The sequence below is a fragment of the Mustelus asterias genome, unplaced genomic scaffold (assembly GCF_964213995.1).
Source record: "Mustelus asterias unplaced genomic scaffold, sMusAst1.hap1.1 HAP1_SCAFFOLD_176, whole genome shotgun sequence".
In the NCBI taxonomy this organism is placed as follows: Eukaryota; Metazoa; Chordata; class Chondrichthyes; order Carcharhiniformes; family Triakidae; genus Mustelus; species Mustelus asterias.
Genome location: NW_027590178.1, coordinates 519,100 through 538,044, shown reverse-complemented (window position 1 = coordinate 538,044; position 18,945 = coordinate 519,100). Strand labels below are relative to the sequence as shown.

The 18,945-nt window shown below is 47.7% G+C and overlaps 2 protein-coding genes across 2 annotated transcripts in view; both read left to right on the top strand.

Moving 5' to 3' along the window:
• LOC144485243 (NACHT, LRR and PYD domains-containing protein 3-like) overlaps positions 1 to 18,945 on the top strand; it is a 259,102-nt gene that overhangs the window by 13,147 nt on the left and 227,010 nt on the right. The window lies entirely within an intron of this gene.
• LOC144485241 (uncharacterized) overlaps positions 12,234 to 18,945 on the top strand; it is a 71,315-nt gene continuing 64,603 nt past the window's right edge. Inside the window, exon 1 of the mRNA XM_078203457.1 lies at positions 12,234 to 12,310. The gene's annotated coding sequence lies outside the window, so the exon portion shown is untranslated. The remainder of the gene's footprint in view (positions 12,311 to 18,945) is intronic.

Genomic DNA, 18,945 nt, shown 5'->3' with positions numbered 1-18,945 from the left:
TAAAGGCAAGCATACCATATCCCTTCTTCACCACCTTCTCCATCTGTGTTGCCACCTTCAACCACCTGTGTTGCCACCTAGGAGGGTGAGATGGATGCAGGGAGGGTGAGATGGATGGATGCAGAATTTGAGAAGCTGCAGTTCACATTTGAAGAGGTTCCCAGTGCCTCTGAGCAGCTGAACTGGGGAAGCCTTTTGGGCAGAGACTGTGCTGTTGCTGTTTCCCTCCCTGGCCGCCAGGGGTCGCTGTAACACTCCCGGCTGCTGCTGCTGCTGCTCCTCCCAGTGTCACCTCCTGCCATCTCCGGCCCAGCCGCTGCTCGTTGGCGGAACATCCGGGGCCTGTGGAGGGGTGGGACCGCCGCCATGTCGACCCGACGTCACGGCGAGCCCCTCCCCCGCCGCCATGTCGACCCGACGTCACGGCAAGCCCCTCCCCCGCCGCCATGTCGACCCGACGTCACGGCGAGCCCCTCCCCCGCCGCCATGTCGACCCGAGGTCACGGCGAGCCCCTCCCCCGCCGCCATGTCGACCCGACGTCACGGCGAGCCCCTCCCCCGCCGCCATGTCGACCCGACGTCACGGGGAGCCCCTCCCCCGCCGCCATGTCGACCCGACGTCACGGCGAGCCCCTCCCCCACCGCCATGTCGTCACGGCGAGCCCCTCCCCCGCCGCCATGTCAACCCGACGTCACGGCGAGCCCCTCCCCCGCCGCCATGTTGACCCGAGGTCACGGCGAGCCCCTCCCCCACCGCCATGTCGTCACGGCGAGCCCCTCCCCCGCCGCCATGTCGACCCGACGTCACGGCGAGCCCCTCCCCCGCCGCCATGTCGACCCGACGTCACGGCGAGCCCCTCCCCCGCCGCCATGTCGACCCGACGTCACGGCGAGCCCCTCCCCCGCCGCCATGTCGACCCGACGTCACGGCGAGCCCCTCCCCCGCCGCCATGTCGACCCGACGTCACGGCGAGCCCCTCCCCCGCCGCCATGTCGACCCGACATCACGGCGAGCCCCTCCCCCGCCGCCATGTCGACCCGAGGTCACGGCGAGCCCCTCCCCCGCCGCCATGTCGACCCGACGTCATGGCGAGCCCCTCCCCCGCCGCCATGTCGACCCGAGGTCACGGCAAGCCCCTCCCCCGCCGCCATGTTGACCCGAGGTCACGGCGAGCCCCTCCCCCGCCGCCATGTCGACCCGAGGTCACGGCGAGCCCCTCCCCCGCCGCCATGTCGACCTGAGGTCACGGCGAGCCCCTCCCCCGCCGCCGTTTGTTTTTAAATAAAAAGGAAGAAGTGAGTGTTGAGCAATGGGGAAAGTGGGGAAAACTTGGAATGATTAGCCCAGGACTAAAGTTTAAAAGCTACAGATTGACATTCAGAAACAGGAGATGGCCTCACATCTTCAATTCTGTGATTGTCCCCCATCTCCTGCTCTGAATATTACAAAATCTCTGCCCCCTTCATGCGTCTGGAGACTTTGAAAGTTACTCAGACATTGGTAAAACTTTCCTTTATCTCGGGGCATTTCCTGTGAAATACTCACCTTCTGCAAAGAGACACAATCTAATTGACACTTTCTGAATCTCCTTTCAAACAACCTCCCAACCCCACTGTGCAGGATGCAGGAATGTCACCTTTTGTCACATTCCCCAACACAATTGCTGACACGTTTTCGGGACAGGAAAAGTAGATTCAACTGACAGATTCTGAGCCCCAGGTTGAATCTTTAAGATGTAAAAATGAACTGAAAGCCCAGGTCTCTCTGTCCCTGCATCCATTTTAACATTGACCCATTGATTTTAAATTGCTTCTCCTGTGTGTAAAATATCATCTATCAACTTCAGGTTTGAACATTAATAAGCGACTGAGCATCAACTGTGAATTATAGAAGGTAGTTCCAGAGTAATATCACACCTGGTGTGGCAAAGTGTTCCTGAATTTCACTCCGAAAAGTCTAAAACCCTAAACATTGTCTAAAATCCAATGTCCCCCAAGTCCTGGACTCCCCAACCAGCAGAAAAAGTTGTTCTTTATCAGTCCCCTCCATTTCTCTTATTATCTTGAAGTGTTTGTGGCAACCTTGGCCCTCATTACCAATCGCAATCTGTTCCTCTTTCTGTCTCTCCCCCAGTAGCAGGACTGGGCCCTAAGGTCCCTTCCAACATGATTTACAGACAGTTCAGTCCCACTGGGGAAAGGGCAGATATTGAAACACGAAATGATCAAATGCTGAGCTGCTCAGGCAGAATCTGTGTTCCAGAGACACAGAGAATGGGAGCAGAGACACACAGACTGACCAACAACATACACATATACACACACACACACGTGTACATACACTCTCACATGTACATGCATTCACACACACACACACACACACACACAGACAGATACACACACATCACCTCACAGACTGATGCACAAGACCCCGATACACACACGCACTCCGATACACACACCCAAACTGATGCACACACAGATATACACACAGATACATACACCAACACACACACCCTGATACAGACACATACACACACACACAGATACATACACAGATATACGCACACACACACTGACACATACACCGGCACACATACAGATACACGAACACACACAGAGATACCCACACACTCACACACCGATCATATGCACATACTCTATTATAGAAAGGATATTATTAAACTAGAAAGAGTGCAGAAGAGATTTAATCAGATGCCATCGGCACTTGATGGTTTGAGTTATAAGGAGAGGCTGGATAGACTGGGACTTTTTTCTCTGGTGCGTCGGAGGCTGAGGGGTGATAAGAACATAAGAACATAAGAAATAGGAGGAGGAGTAGGCCATCTAGCCCCTCGAGCCTGCCCCGCCATTCAACAAGAACGTGGCTGATCTGAAGTGGATCAGTTCCACTTACCCGCCTGATCCCTATAACCCCTAATTCCCTTACCGATCAGGAATCCATCTATCTGTGATTTAAACATATTCAATGAGGTAGCCTCCACTACTTTAGTGGGCAGAGAATTCCAGAGATTCACCACCCTCTGAGAGAAGAAGTTCCTCTTCAACTCTGTCCTAAACTGACCCCCCCTTTATTTTGAGGCTGTGCCCTCTAGTTCTAGTTTCCTTTCTAAGTGGAAAGAATCTCTCCACCTCTACCCTATCCAGCCCCTTCATTATCTTATAGGTTTCTATAAGATCCCCCCTCAGCCTTCTAAATTGCAACGAGTACAAACTCAATCTGCTCAGTCTCTCCTTGTAATCAACACCCCTCATCTCTGATCTTATAGAGGTCTATAAAATAATGAGGGGCATAGATCAGCTAGATAGTCAATATCTTTTCTCAAAGGTAGGGGAACCTAAAACTAGAGGGCCTAGGTGTAAGGTGAGAGGGGAGAGATACAGAAGCGTCCAGAGGGGCAATTTTTTCACACAGAGGGTGGTGAGTGTGTGGAATGAGCTGCCAGAGGTAGTAGTAGAGGCGGGTATAATTTTATCTTTTAAAAAGCATTTAGATAGGTACATGGGTAAGATGGGTAGAGAGGGATATGGGCCAAATGCGGGCAATTGGGATTAGCTGAGGGATTTTTTAAAAAGTTGGACATCTATGACTCTATGACGCTGTAACTCTATCATAGAACAGGCCGTACTTTAGCCAGGCTGGTGACGATAGACCAGGCCACACTTTAGCCAGGCTGGTGACGATAGACCAGGCCGCACTTTAGCCAGGCTGGTGACGATAGAACAGGCCGTACTTTAGCCAGGCTGGTGACGATAGAACAGGCCGCACTTTAGCCAGGCTGTTGACCGCAGCGCAGGCCCCTAATTTAGCACAGGGGTGATTGGCCTTGCTATTGCTCTGGTTAGCCCGCATGACAAGATGCGGTGACGGTGGAGGGTGAATAACCACCCACATTCTTCACTCAGGGGGGGAAAGGGGACAAAAAAGTGGGCAAGACAAAGCAAAAAGAAGCACTGAGAGGCTGGGGAAAAAGGGTTTGCACCAATCAGAGGATGTGGAGTGCTAATGAGATGCCGCTCCCAGAATGCTAGGCGTCCACACTAACATTTAATGTGCAAATTAAACACAGGATTGAGATAAAACAATTGTGTTTGGGGGGGGAAAGGGATGTCTAAGCTGAGAGGTGTTATGGTTGGCGGCGGGGGGATGCCACAATGTTAGGGCAGCCACCCTCACTGTGAGGGGGTGGGTGCAGCATTGGGGAGGGAGCTTCCCTTATATTGAAGCTTTCTTTTGGTTGAAGCTCTTTTGCTACTTGTCCAGAAGGTTCAGGCCTTTGGCTGCATCAAGCTGTGTGTAGATCCTCGGTACAGTAACAGCAAGTGCCCCTATTTTTTGAGGTTCTACCTGTCCCAAGTGTTGAGGAGGATGGGTCTGGCCACATTGCCGTGGAACGCTCCAAGTAGTTGGACCGTACCGCAGCACCTGTCCTTCGTGGAGAAATTCTTCTGGAAACACACCTTTGACCACATGGCTATCAAGCAGTGGTCAGCACGTAATGTCCTTGAGGCCCTGAGAGAAAAGGAGACGGCAGATCCTGTCGGATGGTTCCCTGAGCGGGACTGTCAATGTCATTTGGCAGAATGCCTCATCACCAGAACTCACAAACAAGCACCAAGACCTGGCCCGGCTGGTGGTGAGAAGGGCACTCCCCGTCAGATCCTTTATGCACGCCCGGGGTCTCAACCTCACCGCACGCTGCCCTCGGAGCAGCTGCGGGGCTGATGAGACGGTCGCACACCTCCTTGTGGAATGTGCCTTTGCAAAGAAGGTCTGGAACGAGATGCAGTGGTATTTGTCGCGGTTCGTCCCGGGCAGCTCGGTGACGCAGGACTCTGTGCTCTACGGGCTGTTTCCAGGGACGCACACCAAGACAAACATCAACCGCTGCTGGAGGGTCATCAACTCGGTGAAGGACGCGCTTCGGTCCGCCCGAAACCTGCTGATCTTCCAGCTGAAAGAATTGTCCTCGACCGAGTGTTCCAGACTGGCACATTCCAAGGTCCAGGACTACGTGCTCAGGGACGCGCTCAAGCTTGGAGCAGCCGCCGCCAAGGCACAATGGGGAAAGGCCACCGTGTAAAGCGTCTCAACCGAGGCAGACCGAGGGCCGGGTAACTGCAGAATACCCTCGGCCTGCGTAACTGTGTGTCAATCTGAAAAACAACGGCACACAGTAAACTCTGACACGTGTATATAGTTTTTAAGAAATGAAATGTAATGTTTTGTAAATAAGCACTGTGTTGTACTGTAAAAATGATTCTTTTTGCACTGTTTATGACTTTTGGATCTGTCATTTTGCAATGTTTTATTGGAGAGATTTGTTTTGTGAATAAAGTATATTTTTGAAATAAAAAAAAAGAAGGTTCAGGCCTTTGCTTGTTGGAACTGCTCTGATTAATCCACGACAGAGGAAAGAGCTGTTGTTGGCTGTGGTGGGAGTTGGACAAACTCCCAGTGACAGTGGATGTCTGCCAGTGTTTAACCCAGACTGATACTGGGCAGCAGCTCCCATTCATAAACATCCAGGTGTAGTGGTGCCCCATTCTTCCCCTTGGCCCTTTGTTCCCCTCAGGCTGGGGGAGTTGGGGCACAGCGGCTTAATGCTGCTGCTGCCTCCCAGCTCCAGGGAGCTGGGTTCAGGTCCCGTCCTCGGGTCACTCCACTGCTTTCTTGCTGCAGTCCAAGATGTGCGGGTTGGGGGAGATTGGCCGCTTCATGTCAGGGGGACGGAGCTGTGTTACATCTTCCCCAAAGAACCATCCAAAGGATGTTTTCCACGCTGTGTGTTAAAAATTGGTGAGAGACACAGAGGCAGCACAGTGAGAAACACACCCTGATATTCAACTGGGGGAGGCAGCAAACAGTGAGAAACACACCCTGATATTCAACTGGGGGAGGCAGCAAACAGTGAGAAACACACCTTGATATTCAACTAGGGGAGGCAGCAAACAGTGAGAAACACACCTTGATATTCAACTAGGGGAGGCAGCAAACAGTGAGAAACACACCTTGATATTCAACTAGGGGAGGCAGCAAACAGAAAGAAACACAACTGACATTCGACTAGGGGAGTAGCACAGTGAGAAACACACCTTGACATTCGACCAGGGGAGGCAGCACACAGTGAGAAACACCCTGATATTCAACTATGGGAGGCAGCACACAGTGAGAAACACACCCTGACATTCAACAAGGGGAGGCAGCACAAAGAAACACACCCCGACATTCGACTAGGGCAGGCAGCACACAGAAAGAAACACACCCTGATATTCAACTGGGGGTGGCAACACACAATGAGAAACGCAGCCTGACATTCAACTAGGGGAGGCACCACAGTCAAAAACACCCCGACATTCAAACTAGGGGAGGCAGCACACAGTGTGAAACACACCCTGATATTCGACGAGGGGAGGCAGCACACAGTGAGAAACACATCCTGATATTCGACTAGGGGAGGCAGCACAGTGACAAACACCCTGACATTCAGCTGGGGGAAGCAGCACACAGTGAGAAACACACCAAGACATTCAACTAGGGGAAGCAGCACACAGTGAGAAACACACCAAGACATTCAGCTAGGGGAAGCAGCACACAGTGAGAAACACACCAAGACATTCAGCTAGGGGAAGCAGCACACAGTGAGAAACACACCAAGACATTCAACTAGGGGAAGCAGCACACAGTGAGAAACACACCCTGACATTCAACTGAGGGAGGCAGCACACAGTGAGAAACACACCCTGACATTAACCTGGTGGGGGGAAGCACACAGTGAGAAACACACCATGATATTGTTGTGGGAAAAATCCACTAGTAGTCAGACTTCGAGATTCGGAAAATACGATTTATTGAACGGAGCTCCGTGGAGACAAGGCACATGGTCTGTAGCAAACCTTCTCTCAATTGTATGTCGGGAGCGGTTCATTTTTATACTCTTTACACAATGGGTATACTGGTGATTCGAACATTATCACATTGTTTAAGTGAGTACAAGTATTTAACATTTCATGAATGGGTACATTTCCCCATGTTTACAAGAGTACAAACAGGTATAGACATTTAACATTTTATGAATGGGTCCATCTCCTTATGTCTGTATCTATCAATGGCTAGTTTCGTCTCGTTCAGGTGCTAATCGGTTCCCTCGCATTCATATTTCCCGCCTTCCTTTAACATTAATCTAAGCTCTTTGTTTTGGGGTTTCCTTATCTTAAAAGATGTCTTGACCCTTGGCTTTGGCTTCCTGAGGTGTTTGTTTGCTATGAGTCACTGTCTGTGATTTGGAAGTGACTTGTCTGTTAGGTTTTTCTGAACAGCGGGAGCCTGTGGCTGCTTTTCTGGCTTCTTTCCCAGTTAACCCTGTGTGTGCCAGGCAGCCATTTTAGAGTGTGCTTTCTTCTGTTGCCATTTTAAAGTGTGCCCCCCTTGTATTTTCCCCTTTACAATATTCAACATGGGGAGGCATCACACAGTGAGAAACACACCCTGATATTCAACTAGTGGAGGCAGCACCCAGTGAGAAACACACCCTGGTATTCGACAAGGGGAGGCAGCACAGTGAGAAACACCTTGACATTCAACTGGGGGAGGCAGCACCCAGTGAGAAACACACCCTGATATTCAACTAGTGGAGGCAGCACCCAGTGAGAAACACACCCTGGTATTCGACAAGGGGAGGCAGCACAGTGAGAAACACCTTGACATTCAACTGGGGGAGGCAGCACCCAGTGAGAAACACACCCTGATATTCAACTAGGGGAGGCAGCACAGTGAGAAACACACCCTGACATTCAACTAGGGGTGGCAGCACACAGTGAGAAACACACCCTGATATTCAACTAGGGGAGGCAGCACAGTGAGAAACACACCCTGACATCCAACTAGGGGAGGCAGCACTCAGTGATTAAAACTCCCTGACATTCAACTAGGGGAGGCAGCACACAGTGAGGAACACACCCTGACATTCAACCAGGGGAGGCAGCACACACTGAGAGACACACCCTGATATTCAACTAGGGGAGGCAGCACACAGTGAGAGACACACCCTGATATTCAACTAGGGGAGGCAGCACTCAGTGATTAAAACTCCCTGACATTCAACTAGGGGAGGCAGCACACAGTGAGGAACACACCCTGACATTCAACCAGGGGAGGCAGCACACAGTGAGAGACACACCCTGATATTCAACTAGGGGAGGCAGCACACAGTGAGAGACACACCCTGACATCCAACTAGGGGAGGCAGCACACAGTGAGGAACACACCCTGATTTTCAACTAGGGGAGGCAGCACACAGTGAGAGACACACCCTGATATTCAACTAGGGGAGGCAGCACACAGTGAGAAACACACCCTGATATTCAACTAAGGGAGGCAGCACAGTGAGAAGTGTTAGTCGGAGTCAATGGATGGGAGGCTGGTTTGCGTGATGGATTGGGCTACATTCGTGACCTTTTGTAGTTCCTTGCGGTCTTGGGCAGAGCAGGAGCCCAGACCAAGCTGTGATACAACCAGAAAGAATGCTTTCTATGGGGCATCTGTAAAAGTTGGTGAGAGTCGTAGCTGACATGCCAAATTTCCTTAGTCTTCTGAGAGAGTAGAGGCGTTGGTGGGGCTTTCTTAACTATAGTGTCTGCGTGGGGGGGGACCAGGACAGGTTGTTGGTGATCTGGACACCTAAAAACTTGAAGCTCTCGACCGTTTGTCCCTATAAGCCCTCCGCGTCCTCTGGTTGGTGCAAACCCTGAGCACCCTTTCCCCAGCCCCTAAGTTCTTCTTTTAGCTTTTTCACAGACCACAATCAGTAAGGAGAGGTAACAACACCTCCTCCGCGATCATCCTCAACACCGGTGCCCCACAAGGCCGTGTTCTCAGCCCCCGACTATACTCCTTATACACCTCTGACTGTGCGGCCAAATTCCCCTCCAATTCGATTTTCAAGTTTGCTGACGACACCACCGTAGTGGGTCGGATCTCAAACAATGACGAGACAGAGAACAGGAATGAGATAGAGAATCTGGTGAACTGGTGCGGCAACAATAATCTCTCCCTCAATGTCAACAAAACAAAGGAGATTGTCATCGACTTCAGGAAGCGTAAAGGAGAACATGCCCCTGCCTACATCAACGGGGACAAGGTAGAAAGGGTTGAAAGTTTCAAGTTTTTAAGTGTCCAGATCACCAACAACCTGTCCTGGTCCCTCCACACCGACACCTTGGTTACGAAAGCCCCACCAAAGCCTCTTCGTTCTCAGGAGGCTCAGGAAATTTGGCATGTCAGCTACGACTCTCACCAACCTTTACAGATGCCCCATAGAAACCATTCTTTCTGGTTGTATCACAGCTTGGTCTGGGCTCCTGCTCTGCCCAAGACTGCAAGGAACTACAAAAGGGTCGTGAATGTAGCCCAATCCATCACGCAAACCAGCCTCCCATCCATTGGCTCCGTCTACACTTCCCGCTGCCTCGGGGAAAAGCAGCCAGCATAATTAAGGACCCCACGCACCCCGGAAATAGGGACCATCTCCAGGGCATTCCAATCATTACTCTACTGTTAGTTGGTAAAATAATTTATGAAGGAAACTGCACATATTCAAGACTGTATAAATGAGGTAATATGATAGAAACCTGATACCGAGATAAATCGAGCCAAGATGCAAATGCATTCCGTTTATGGAGATAGAATTGGAGCAAAATAGAATGAAAGATCTAATGGTTAAAAGCAAAGTTTTTTTTAACACGTATTTCAACATATTTCCTACCTTCTGATGTTTGAACCCAATAAAGGAACAATGCTCTTTGCACATTGCTCTCTCTGGACGTTTATAGCCAAATAATAAAGACATTATATAGTGAGTAATAAAATAAGGAAATCATCAAATCTAACAAGTGCATACTGTTTCTCTGTCGGGCTGAAAGTGCCGGGGGAGGTATCACTGTCACCAGGCACGCAAAATGACTGATTTTGTTTAATTTGATCAGTGAGTTATCAGAATAAGTTAATATTAATGAAAATAAGAGTGATTCAGACCCAGCACTAAATTAGGGAAAAATGTGATGAGGAATTGTACTGAGCAGGCTGAAGTTCATGTTTATGACTCTGCTGTGTGGCAACCATTATCAAATTTTACCGTAGCGACATTGTGAAATATTTGACTTTCTGGTGCAGTCCTTATTCCTTGTCATTTGAAGCCCTCTGTGAAATTGGATAAGAAGTTTCTGAATCCTGTCACCAATTGAAACAGATTCACTGCAGTTAATGCTGAAAATGTCCGTTATTTTGAACATCACTTAAATTTCGTGATTGAAAGCAAGTATGTTTCAAAACGAGAGTTTAGTTTTTCCTATCATCTGCCCGTCTGAACCCAATAAATGTACATTGTTCTTTGAACCTTGTTCTCTCTAGAGTTGCCTCATTAAATAATAGATAAGTTATACAGTGGATAATAACATCTAACAACTGCTGACTATTTATCTGTGGGTCTTAACGATTCTGTGGAAAATACTCTCTGTTATTCAGGCACACAGAACGAATGACTTCGTTTAAATTGATTCCGGATTTATTGAAATGATTCAGTAAGATTATACTGTTTAATTCAGACCCAGCTGACATTAAGAGAAAGGTGTGGTGAGGAGTTGCACTGATCAGGCTGAAGGTCGTATTTATGACTGTGTGTAACTGATCTTTACCCAGGGTGTGTTTGATAAACGGTTGAATCCAATATACTAATTTGTTCAGACTTGCTGGAACCAGGAGCGGGAACGGCTGCTCAAGGTAAGAGCCCAGAATATTGTGACCACCTGTACATTGTTTTAATGTAGGGAATCTGAACAATCTCGAGTTTTGGTGCAGTAGTTCCATAGATTCATAGGTTAGAAAGTTCAAGGAGGTCGGTATCTCTGTGTTAGCTCTCCGTAAGAACAATCCAGCCAGTCTCTCTATCCCCTATTTGTCCATGTACCCCCTCATCCTTTCCTTCAATACTTCTTCGTTTCTGTTTAAACAAGGTGAAATGGGATATAAACGCTTCCCAATCATTCTAGCAATGAGAACAGTTTATCTGTAGTTAATATTAAACTGTTCAGTGTTTGTAACATCTCGCGAAACCTTCTGTCGACCCCTCTTTTACATGTGCTGACAGTAATCATGCAACTGAGTTACTTTATCCATGGATGATTTTCCTATTTTTTTCTTTATTCTCGGTGAACCTCACAGCTTCACTCAATATTCCTACTTCAAGCCGAAACAAAGTTTCATAAATTTTCATCGTAACCTCCTAGGTCTGAGCATGTCAAGTCTGGCATGCAGTGTGGGGCCTCACATCCTAACGGTGAGATATCCAAAGATGTCCCTACAACAGGCCAGAGGTCCTTTAGTCAGGGTTGCACGACATTGCCCGAGAAGTTCAATTCTGAGGGCTCCCACCAGCTCTCCTGCGATAATACTGCCACTCCCTCTGGCGGATCTGTTCTCTCATGTGACACACACTGAGTGATTCCATTCCAAAAAAAGAAACCAGCAGACAAAGCCAATGACCAAATATTGAGGCTGATTAGGTGCTATATTTCTGATCACATCTCAGACTGTAAACAAAAAAAAAGCGCAGATAACCAACTGGAGACCATTCTAAGACATTCTCCTCATTAATCTACTGAAGCTGGGAGAATAATCTATGATGGAAAATGCACAAGTTCGGGGCAGTGGAATATGATAGAAGCCTGGGTACCGAGATTAATGGATCAACAATATCAATAAATAGCATTTACACGGATAGAATTGCAGCAAAATGGAGTGAAAATCTAGCGATTGAAAGCAAATATATTTCAGCGGTCGAGCTCAGTGTTTCCTATCCCCTGGTGTCTGAACCCCATAAAGCAACCATGTTTGAACTTTGAACTTTGCTCTCTTTGAAAGTTTATAGTCCAATAATAAAAACAGTAGGTAATAAAAAGAGAAAAAAAACATCACAGCCAATAAATGTAGACTGTGTCTAAAAGAGCAGGGGAAATGTAATCACTATCAACAGGGAACAAAATGAACACCCTTGTCAAAATTGATCAGTGAATAATCAGAATTATTCAATTAAAATGATACGCCATTTAATTCGGATCCAGCTCTAAATAAAATTACAATGTGTTACTGGTTTGTGCTGATCAGGCTGAAGGTCTTGTTTATGACTGTAATATGTAATTAATCTTTACCCAGGGTGTGTTCGATAATCTGCTGTAAGCAGTACACTAATTTATCAGGACTCTCTGGAACCAGATTCAAGAACCGCAGCATAAGGTAAGAACCCAGAATATACTAACAACTATTACAGAGATTTAAGAAACATGAGCCTTTGTGGCATTTTACAGAGTGGTCCAGTAGATTTATTGAATGGTTAACAGCACGTTAGCGAGCCTGTGCCGGACAGTGCAAGATCAATCCATCTGACCCAAATATCCCGCCTTCCTTGTCACCCTGCTTCCTGCAAATCGATTTGTTTTCTTTGGAAGATATCGGCGAAATTGAGACAAAGATTTTTAATTCTTCCAGCAATAGTTACAGTTTCTCTTTACTTCGTCTAAACCGCTCAGAACTTTAAACATCTATTGAAAACATTTCTCAATGCTGTTCTCCATGTTGCTATACTTACCAATGTAACTGAAGATCGCCATTTCTGCTACCATTTTTATCAACATTTTCTTCGCCTCTCTGAACCGGTTATGTTCTTTCTTTAGTACGTGTCCAATGTTCAACTCTTTCTTCCGGCTTAAGGCTGAACCAGTGTTTTAGGTTATCTTCATTCAATTCGGGCTCATACTTTTCGGGCTCTGAGATATCCGAATTGGGCAGAACCCAAAACAAAAAGATGCTGGGGACACCGCGGCCACGGCGCAGAGTTCCCCCGGTAAAACCTGTGTGACAATTGCCCGAGAAGTTCAATCTTTTATTGAGCCATCGCCCTGTGATGGAACCACCAGACTTTGTGATGTAAATTACGAACTTCCGATTAATGTTCAGACTGCCTTAAGTAGTCATCACTTAGACAAATTTAGAAGAATTAAATCCACTTCAAACTGAGATCTAACTATATTACTGAGGCATCTATCGATAACATGGTGATCGATAGATCGATAGATCCACAGACCACCCGTCAATATCGAATAATCCAACAGGAACAACGGACTGCCTTCTTGAAACCCCCACCCTCCTATCTGACTACTCACTGGCAATACATGGCATCCTAACTTACCACCATGACGCTCTATGTTATTCCACTTCTAACTTCCGAACATTTTGACTGTCCCTTCGATCCCCTCTGGCCAAACTCCCCTCGATCCCCTCTGGCCAAACTCCCCTCGATCCCCTCTGGCCAAACTCCCCTCGATCCCCTCTGGCCAAGCTCCCCTCGATCCCCTCTGGCCAAACTCCCCTCGATCCCCTCTGGCCAAACTCCCCTCGATCCCCTCTGGCCAAACTCCCCTCGATCCCCTCTGGCCAAGCTCCCCTCGATCCCCTCTGGCCAAACTCCCCTCGATCCCCTCTGGCCAAACTCCCCTCGATCCCCTCTGGCCAAACTCCCCTCGATCCCCTCTGGCCAAACTCCCCTCGATCCCCTCTGGCCAAACTCCCCTCGATCCTCTCTGGCCAAACTCCCCTCTGGCCAAACTCCCCTCGATCCCCTCTGGCCAAACTCCCCTCGATCCTCTCTGGCCAAACTCCCCTCGATCCCCTCTGGCCAAACTCCCCTCGATCCCCTCTGGCCAAACTCCCCTCGATCCCCTCTGGCCAAACTCCCCTCGATCCCCTCTGGCCAAACCCACATAACATCAGTTGCCCTCCCCCTGTCCCGACTTCAACACCACCAACATTCCACGGGATCCCACGGAAAACCACCTGATCTACAGAGCACCTCTGACTGTGTCTTCCGTGCGGCCCCACCAGACCACGCCCGCCTACCCAGACGCTACCACGTGAGCTATTATGAGCCCCTCGAGTAAACCCCACCTCCCTTCCTCAGGACCACACATTTAATTACCCCCGAGTCAACTCGTCGCTGACTAAATGCCAGTGAGCTCCATTCACTACTGACCAGTATACCCACTGATCATCCAGACCATCTGAACATCCCATTGCAGCCCGCCTCCCCACTGACCACCCTCCAAACACTTAACCGTCCTGCTGACTGACCCGGCTGACAATCTGACCGATCTCCACCAAGTAACGAAGCCGTTTAAAATATGACACCCCAGAGGAACTTTTTTCACCATCTGACAACACCACGCTGAACACCTCCTATCCAAGCCTTCCACTGACCATCCCCCTGACCACCCGTCCCCCTCGCAACTTCCTTGACCACCCAAAGGTCTAAAATTCACCATGGGTCCCACGCTACACTCCAACCCCATTCCCACCACGTGACCTGTGCACTAGCCTATCGGAGTTCCATGGGACAAAACGATTTCCCTCAGCCACAAGATTAGCTCCTCCATCCAGAATAGGGCAACATAACTGCCCCCTCCCCCCACCAGCTGATGAATACAACACCTCCTCGCTTGCAGCTCAGTGCACCCACCTACAACCACCCAACATACCACAGAATTCCAGCCCATCTTCCTCAGCCGGGCCAACATCTCACTCAGTATTCTGATAATGATTTCCCAATCATCACTAGAGATAGAGGAGCTAACTGAGGGCTTCAGGAGCGCAAACTTAGAATCATAGAAACCCTACAGTGCAGAAAGAGGCCATTTGGCCCATCGAGTCTGCACCGACCACAATCCCACCCAGTCCCTAACAGCATATTCCTACATATTTACCCGCTAATCCCTCTAACCTACGCATCTCAAGACATTAAGGGGCAATTTAGCATGGCCAATCAACCTAACCCCGCACACCTTTGGACTGTGGGAAGGAAACCGGAGCACCCAGAGGAAACACACGCAGACACGAGGAGAATGTGCAAACTCCACACAGACAGTGACCCAAGCCCGGAATCGAACCCAGGTCGCTGGGGCTGTGAAGCAGCAGTGCTAACCACTGTGCTACCGTGCCGCCCCATTCCTTTGTTAAACACTTGAACTTTGTTCAATTGTTTTAAAAAGGTGTCGAGGGAAATGCCAAACAATTATAGGCCAGTTAGCCTTAAATTGGTGATGGGCAAATTATTAGAAGTGATCCTGAGTGAGCGGATTAATTGTCATGTCGAAAGGCACGGACTTGTCAGGGATGGTCAACGTGCAGTTGTCAAAGGAGGATCTTGCCTCACGAATTTCATTGAATTCTTTGAGGACATGACAAGAAGGGATGATGAAGGTAGTGCTGTGTTTATTGTGTACACGGAACTTAGCCAGGCGCTTGACAAGGTCCCATATGGCAGGTCGGTGAAAAGTGTTAAAACACATGGTGTACAGCGTAATGTGCCAAACTGGATAAAAAGTTCAACAATGCTCGCTTTTGCGACCCCTTACTGTTTGTGTTACATGTTGATGATGTGGACATGAAAGTGGCGGCACGATTTGGAAATTTGCAGATGGCAAAAAGATTGGCCGAGCAGTGAATAGTGTAGAGGGTAGCTATAATTTCGAAATTATATAGATGGGTTGGTGGAGCAGGCGGTAAAGTGGCAGATGGATTTTAACACGGAGAAGTGTGAAGTCATGCAATTAGGGAGGCAAAGCAGTTTTGGAGATTACCCAATATATGGGAATATGTGTACAAGTACGCTGAGCCTAAATGCAGCAGTTCAAGTCGACAAGGTTGTAAAGAAGGCATAGGGAATGTTCTCCTTTATTGTCAGAGGTACAGAATGTAAAAGTCAAGATGTAATGTTGGAATTGGACAAAATACTGCTGAGGCCACAACTGAAATATAGCGTGCAGTTCTTGTCACCATATTACAGTAAGAACGTAATTGCTCTGGAATGAATGTAGAGGAGGTTCACAAGAATGTTGCCAGGGCTAGAAAACTGTTGCTATGAGGAGAGATTAAACCGATTGTGGTTACTTTCCTTGGAACAAAGGTGTACAAAATGATGAGGGGAAGAGATAGATTATATAGAGATAGGGCGGCACGGTAGCACAGTGGTTAGCACTGCTGCTTCACAGCTCTAGGGACTTGGGTTCGAATCCCGGCTCGGGTCACTGCTTGTGTGGAGTCTGCACATTCTCCCCGTGTCTGCGTGGGTTTCGTCCGGGTGCTTCGGTTTCCTCCCACAGTCCAAGGATGTGCGGGCTAGGTTGATTGGCCATTCTAAATTGCCCCTTAGTGTCCCGGGGTGCATAGGTTAGAGGGATAAGTGGGTAAATATATGGGGATAGGGCCTGGGTGGGATTGTGGTTGGTGTTTAGAGGGGACATGTGGATAATCTGTTTGATTCAGGGTCGTGGATGTCTGGAATTCGCTATCCGAGTTGGCTATGCGGATCTGCGTCTTAATTGCAGGATTGGAAAGGATGCCTGCGTGTCCTCAGACTTGCATGGTCAATATGGGTTGCATCTTTTCTATGGCTCTACCCTGATCTACCCACCTATCTTCTGAGAATTCCCTCCAGCTACATCCCTTACTGACTTTCACTGTACAACATCCACCAGTGATCTCTGAAATCCTGGCTTCCACTATCTTCCCCCACTGACCACCCCACGGCTTACCACCTGACCACGAGATCCTTACTAACCACCGCCACAGCCTCCATTGTTATCTCACCCTCCAATTGACCACTATCCCTGGGAATTGCGCACTGATCTCCCCCAATGACGAAACACAAAGTCAACCGCCCAAGTACTCCATGGAAGCTGTTGACTATAATAACAGACATAATGGTGCATTTTTGTTAGAGCACATATATTTTGGGGTATCTAATATGTTCAGCCACTTCAGAAAATATGTATTACATGCAGCGAATTAAGTTTCCTGAAGACTGGCTTCTGTGATGTGAGAAACCTCAGGGTGATGCCGGTATAGGTTTGGGTCATGTGACTCAACATCTTGTTGCTTCACAATGTTGACACCTCACTTTGACGTAGACCTGGTGCGACTCTTCGCATGCTCTCCTGAACACTTTGTTATTCCGGGATTGATCCCCTGGCTCAGTGACAAGATCAAAGTGGGGCCGTGAAGGGCTTTGAGGTTACAGTTCGTTCGTTGACAAAATTATGTTTGTGATGATGGACAACAATACGTCAGAGATGCCCAATCTTGAGAGTATTGATCTGTTCAAAACATATCCCACTTAGTACACTGATAGTGCCTCAAATGACGATACAGGCTATTGTAAACTTATAGGCGATTTCCGATTTCCACAAGGACTGAGTGTTCGTCACTACCGCAAATAATATCATGGACAGATAGATCGGAAACTGGTAGATTGGTGAGAAAGTTTTGAAGTAGCCATTTCCCTTTTGTTGATTATCTTGCCACAAGCTTCATTCCCAGTTTAAAACTATGCCGGTTAAACCCGAAAAGCAAGGTCAGACTTGTTGCAGCCGATTCACTCTTGGACTTCAATGGCATAGAGCATAGAAACTGTTTTGCTTTGAATAGATTTCAGCTGATTAAGAACTGATCAAGTTATCATGTAACCATGTCGGGGATAAACTATTTCATGTGATAGCGAATGAAGGCCATGCTGATTTCATGTTAAATTAGAGCTAGATTATACCGGACTAAGTTTCTTTGGAAAAAGAGTTGCAGAAATCTGTAGTTAGCGGCCAAAAGAGCTCTGTGCAAGCTGATACAATTAGACTTTCAAGGCTGATGTCGATATTTTTGCATTCACGATTTTCTTTAGCAATGCCTCGAAAATGGAGGTGAGACATGGAACAACCATGATAACATTGATTTCCAGGGTCTGAATGTTCAGTTCCCTCTCTGACATTCCATCAATATGATGATTTCCTGGCCTCGAAGATGCCACATCGCCCAATAATGATACAAAAGAAATGAGACGTCGAATGGATTGAAAAGAAACAAAGTAATGAATGACAAAAACAACAAAAAATGCAATTTAGAATGAAGCACCATTGTTATAACCGGTCGAATAAGGAAATAGCGCAGCTTGTTTTTTTTTACAACGGTGATGTATAATCAAACAGAAAAACAGCGGGGAGCATTTAATTGCTTCACTATTGCCGGTTCCTTTTGTCGAGTTTACATCGGTGGTGATAATATTAGTTGGGCGGTATATGAAATGTAATAGAGAGACTTAGGTAATGAGATATATGATTACTTGTAATAATTTGGATGTTTCCTTTTTGGTTGGTGGGAAATCGGACTTGCTTCAGTTTGGTAACTGACAATTTCCAAGAGATTCTTTAGCTGATTATATGTTGGATTTCAATACCCACCTGTGCAAATAGCGTAGAATACTGATCTAACTGAGTGGTACTGCATGTGCGAGGGCCGACTCCTGTTCTATCCCACTCTGTGTATACAATGAAGGGAATGTATCAGTCTTATCATCTTCCACGATGTTTAGTGATGTAAATCTCCAGGACGTTCCCTCCTTAAATGGATCCCTGCACCCTCCTTGAAATTGTAGCATCGTGGTTCATATTTCTTGCAAAACGGCAGCAATTTGAACTTCTAGCCATTGAATTAAGTTTCATATGACAAGCAACAATCCGTCTCCAGACATCCAACATTTGATGTTTTAGCGGCACTTTATAGCTGGATGTTCAGCTGCAATCTATGAGCTTGCTGAAGCTGATGGAGAATCCCAGTTGTTTAACATGTATCAGAAGGATTGGCGGTTCCACGACAAATCCCCCAGGGGAAAATGGCAGAATTGCATTAAAACCTGTTGATCACTATCGATTGCCCCTGTTAGTAACTCAATAGATACTAGGCAAAGCACTGCCAAAGCAAGTTCGTTTTTGCGAATATGGATGTGACGTGGTATTTGATCAAACATTTATCAAAGGATCACATACATAGAC